This window comes from Antennarius striatus, chromosome 11 (genome assembly GCF_040054535.1).
Source record: "Antennarius striatus isolate MH-2024 chromosome 11, ASM4005453v1, whole genome shotgun sequence".
Classification (NCBI taxonomy): domain Eukaryota; kingdom Metazoa; phylum Chordata; class Actinopteri; order Lophiiformes; family Antennariidae; genus Antennarius; species Antennarius striatus.
In genome coordinates, this window is record NC_090786.1 from 3,744,336 (window position 1) to 3,750,335 (window position 6,000).

Consider the following 6,000-nt stretch of genomic DNA (forward strand, 5'->3'; position numbering starts at 1 on the left):
CCAGCAAAATGACTGCAGTTTAATAAAACGAGTGACAAAATAATCCCAGATCATCACCCTGCTCCTGTACTGAAGGGGATTTAATCCGGATTAAGACCCAAACTCACAACAAGTTTCATGGGAATTATGTTTTTTCCTCTAATCCTGTTGACAGACCAGCAAGCAAACAAACAAGCAAACAAACAAACCAGGAAACAAACAAACAAACAAACTGACTCATCTTTAGAGGTGAGGGGCGGTAGGTTGTAGGTTCACTATCATGTACGTGTCGTTATTTGGAGATCTAATACTTTTTTTAAAATCTAAATTTGTTTTGTTTCATCAATTGAAGATAAAATAAAAAAGATTTAAATTTACACATTCATCTATATCTGAAGTTGGAACTGAGCAAACTCAAAATGCTAACATGCTAGCACACCTTTGGCGCTCCTCCATCTCAAAGACATGTGTTTGATAGCCAGTCCATCCATCCATCCATCCAACCATCCATCCATCCATCCATCCAACCATCCATCCATCCATCCATCCATCCATCCATCCATCCATCCATCCATCCATCCATCCATCCATCCATCCCCAGTCAAAGACCTGACTTAGAGCTTCAGGCTGAAGCTGGACTCTCCTGGTTTGATCAGCGTCTCACCCCCATCTGGTGGTCACTCTGTGATCCCACCGCCCGTCAACACACCGCCCTGCCTCAGGTGGGGGTCTCCTGCTTCACAAAACGTGTTTGCTTCATGCAGGCCTTGATGTGAACACTGAAGAGGTGCTGCTGGCTCCACGTGGGGGTCTGATGATTGTGTAGAAGGATTCTGGAGGGGCATAAAGAGTCTGAGGACTCAGTTGGTATAAAAAAAAAGAGTTTTGTTTGAGAGAAGTAGATTTGAAGATTTTTATTTAATGACATACAGTATTTCAGCTTCTGTGATTCGGATGACCTTGTTTGCTCAGAGAATTAATCAGCTTGTTGAATTTCAAACTTCAGAATGAATTATTTGTGTAGAAGACTGGCTAGTGGAGATGTTCTATTGAGGTGCATGATGGGAAACAAAGGAGACAGTTTGCTGGTGCTCTGTCTAAGAACCAAAATACTAACAGCCTTTTGAACTTTCATGATTGTGACCAGCTTCAGCTCCATTAACAGAGAGCTGAGCGTTAGTTTAAACAAACCTGATGGTTCCTACATGTCAAGTTGGGTATTTAATCAAACATCTGAATGAGACCTCAGATTCACTCTGTTTAAAATATCCTGAAATTATTTAAGAAATAAGGGACACATTAATGTGTTTTTGGATTAAAACATATATAAACATTTTTAAAACAGTATGTGTACTAAAAAATACTTCTGGTATTATTATTCTTCATAGGATGTTGAAGGCTAATGCAGTACCTAATCTTCACCACTAGAGGGTAGTAGAAGGTAGAAACTCGAAGGCCACTGCTGACCTCCAGGCTTCCGTTCTGGATGTATTGATCCGCTGCTCGGACAAAGAGATCAGAACCAATGACCTGCCTGGTGGACAGAAATACTGAATGACTGAACGATCAACAGACATAAAAATAATGACCTGAGAGTAAATAATTCTTGTTTCAAGCGTGAATCAGATGGATTAATTACAGCCAAGCGTTTAGGAACATTTATATTTAGCACCTTTCTCCTGTTTCGCCTTGAATTAGACGCACTTTTTTTTTAAAAACACCGTATTTCTCGGTGATTTGAGGTAACAGTCTGAGGATTCCTGTCAGATTAATTCAACAACGTGAATCCAGCTGTGCATTAATGTGCATTAACGTGGGTGTCCTTGACTTCTGTGCTGCACTGACCCCCCTGACCTTGTGACCCCTCTGCACACCTGTGCTGGAAACTTAGTCTATAAAGATTTGGCATCAGTTTAATTAATAATAGATTGATTATTGATGGATGGATGCTGATAAAACAACAATTTCACAGAAAATCAGGCCTGAGGCGGCTGAATAATCCACCAAGTCACAACATGTCAGCTAATCTGTCCAGCATAAAATATAACATTTCATGCATCCATATGGTTTCCAAGGAAACAGTTCATCAGTTTAAAGATAATGAAGGAAAAATATAATTATTTTTGCTTTGTTAAAGATTGAGGGAGAAACCAACAAATCAGATGACATGGGTGATTTGGGTTCAAATCAAACTTTACACCAAGTCAAGTCCAGTTTGTTTAAATCCGTTAATCCAGAAAAAACCACACCGGCTGACCTCAGCTATGGGCGTCCCCGCCGCCTCCCCTCCAGCCTGACAAGGGCCCGGGGCCCCCCAGCAGCGCTCCCATTCAACCCACACCTGGTCAAGTTTGAAAACATGACTAGAGCTTTTTAATTAGATGCAATTAGAGACGGCAACCATGCGGAGAGCTGGATGCGCCCCTCCCTCGCTTTTTTTTTTTTTAAACCGGGAGGGGGGGAAGAGAAGATGCGCTAATTAGGCGGGAGACTACTTTTATTCACGTGACCTGTGGAGACCCGGTGCAAGCTGTTTAACGCCACAGCCGCGACAATTAGGACGTGGATTCATTAGATGGAGCCACGCGTGTTGACGTAAACAGACAGTCACGCATTCACCGCACAGGGATGAGGCGTGAATGGGCCGCGACAAAGGAGGAACAGCAACAGGTGAGGAGAAAGAGGAGGAGGAGGAGGAGGAGGAGGAGCGGCGGCGGCGCGCCATGACGCGCCATTCCCCGGAGCGCGCACTGACTCTGATGCGTAAAACGCCTTCAATCCGGTTTAGGTTTGATCTGTTGTGGAAGCTGGAATCCAGACGTCTCCAGGTCTGTTAAGGGGACCCCACAAAACTCCTCCGAGGGGCCCCCTTTCAAGGACTCCCAACCGGACCCCCACCTTGACATTCAGAGCTCTTCTTCCTGTGACAAATTAGCTCTAAACACCTTCCACGCAGCGGTATCACATTCCCTTTGTGTCACTCAGACCAAACTGGCCATCACATGCGAATCATTTTCTTGGCAGCTGCTGGAGTGTCTTTTAAAAAGCCTGCAGGCACCCTGCTGGTGTACCCGACTGTCCTCTGGGGGGAGGGAGGGGAGGGGAGGGGGGGCAGTGATGGTCCTATAATTTCCTCATATGTGAGAGCCAGGAGAGTGTCCGTGAGGCTGAGGGCCGCGCCTTTCTAGGATTTATCATGAAAACGCGCCTCTTTTTTTTTCTTTTTTTTTGACTGGGAGCTGAAAGGATCACCTGTGCCTCACCTGACGCGGTGCATTCACGGGGTTATAAATACCGGAACTGTTGTTCAGTGTGAAAACAGCTTCGTTGAAGGTGCTGGATGGAGCAAACAGACAGGAGGTCCATTCAGCGGCTCCGTCAGCAGGTGACAACGAGTGAACGTGTTAAAAAAAAAGAAAACAAAGAAAAATGAAGGAAAGAACCCACAAAATGAGCATTATTCCCTTTTCTTTCTAATAGATCCGGTTTGATATGAAAGAAAAGTTTAAGTTCTGTTGTTTAGACTTGATGATGATGATGATGATGATGATGATGATGATGATGATGATGATGATGATGATGATGACTTCCGTCACGCACCTCTGTGCGGTGCCAGACCCATGAGAATGAAGCTTTTTCTCTGCGTGAAAGCCTCCGCCGGATTTAAACCGTGTGAACGCGCGTCTCTCTTCCGTGTGTCGAGGACGAGCCTCCGGTTGACCCCCGCTGGAGGCTCCCGCAGAGCCCCGCAAACAGCTGCATGCCTGCGGTGAAGGCAACGCATCAGAGACGGTGTATGTATGATTGTGTGTGTTTATTCATTTATTTATGCGTAATTTTATTTTATTTACCTGTTTAAGACGCAACATGTTTTTCTTTAAATGTATTTAAGTCCATCATAAACTGTTACTTTATTTTAATTACTCCTGTTTGGTAGCCAGAAAAATGATTTTTTTTTAAAATTTAATAATATTTTGAGGATCATAAAGACACTTTTATCATTTTTGTAATTTAAATGTTAGGTTTTATTTTTTTAAATTTGATTCCTGTTATAATTAGGACATCTAACAGTGAACGGTTCTTTCATGAACAATAAAGTTGTTACAAAACATAAACTGAATGATTATTTCATTTTGATTTTTTTTATTATCCTTTCCTTGAAACTCAGATAAATCAGATTTTTTTTGATTGTTTAAGTTTCACGTCCCACTCAGTGAAACACCATCATTGATTATTGCAAATAATCATCAGTGATTCTTTAATCCAGCAAAATTTGAATAAGTCTGAAAATCCTATTTATATATTTTTTTTTTCTTTTTTCATTTTACAAAGGATTTAAATTCACAGATATTAGAGTTACACCGTCAGTCCAGACCAAAAAAAAAAAAAAAACAACCCATGGAGGATCAAAATCAGGCTTTTTTAATCCGCATCTTTGTTTTTATTTCAATCTTGAAGCTGATTCTGCCTGAAATGAATCAGTCATCCTAAATCTGTTTTACTAAATCTGTTCATCCAGTTTACAAAGGATGAATAATAATAATAATAATAATTAAAAAAAAACCTGATGAAAAATAAAGAAGCAGCTCATCTCGGTTTAAATGAGAAACATCTTCTCCTGCCGGGTCGAGGCGGCATTTCCAAATAAAAAGGTGTTGAATTTAAAGTGAATTTGATTTATCTTGAACAAGGCCAGCATCACCTCAATCTGAACGTTTGGGTGTTTAGATATTTGTTCTTATTTCCTCTACAACATTTACAAATCAGCACATCCGGGCTGCTTCCGGCCTCCGTATGATGAAGGTCACACAGAGTTCAAAGGTCAGTCTGATTTCAGGAGACGAGGACGGAGACAATCGCATTATTTGTTCTCGGGGAGCGGACAAAGACTGCCCTTTCAAAATAAAGTTGAATCATGCTTCTTGTTGTGTTTACATCTCTGTCACATCCTCTCTTTTTTTGTATATATTCATTCAATGAGTGAATATGATAGCATCTTTCATAAAAGAGAATTTAAATCTTTTTTACTTATTTAATTAAAATGCTAATCTCTTATATTGATCCAAATCCCAAGAGTTACATAATTTACCACTTATTGTATCTACATATCTACATTCCTTTGAGACGGTATTCAAATACTTCTTCCTGGTTATGTTTTTTATAATAAAATATTACATGCTGAAAAGGATCACAAACAAAAGACAGATTCCCCGCAGGATCCGATAAGAAAGATAGATTAGAAATATTTCTATCTGATCTTATTTTTACTTGTGCAGCAGGATAGTTGGTGATGAATATTTATGTTCACCTCCAGGTTGGGATTGAACTCAAAAACAAATTCTTATTTGACTCCTAAAATGATGTAAATGGTGTTTTAACGCCTCCTCCTCCTCCCGTTACACCGACTGTCGCCCTGTATCTGTTTTATTCCCGTGAAGGCTCCTGACGGAGGTCCGTGATGAGGAAACAAATAACGTGCTGCGTTTAAAGACCCCACAACAAATCACGTTAATTTAGAAACAGAAATCAGGAGGGAGGGGGGACGACGACGTTCGACGCATCAACGAAGTCTGTAATCATCAGTCCTGACTCTGCTTTTCATTTCCAGACAATCCTCTTACAGATCGTTGTTATTAAAGATTTTAATACGTGATTACTTTAATTCTTTATGCAGGTATTCTCGGTGCGTTGCGCTACATACAGCTAGCCCGTCATTAAACTGAGCAGATGGAGGAATTATTCATGCTCGGAAAGACGAACACATGAAAGAAAGAAGCGTGCATGTTCTTATGCTAACAGTAATGACGGGGATTATCGATTATTAACATCGCAAATAAAAATAAAAATCATGGTCGTCTTATTTCCTGCACTCCGGCGGTCACGTGAACGCTCCGTTTCCACGGTAACGCACCACAGAGGCGACGGCGGCGCTTTGAAGGGAAGAAGGGAAAGAAGAAATGTACTTTATCATTCATTAATTATCATTTTTTCCACTGTTTAACGCCTGGAGGGGGGAGGGGA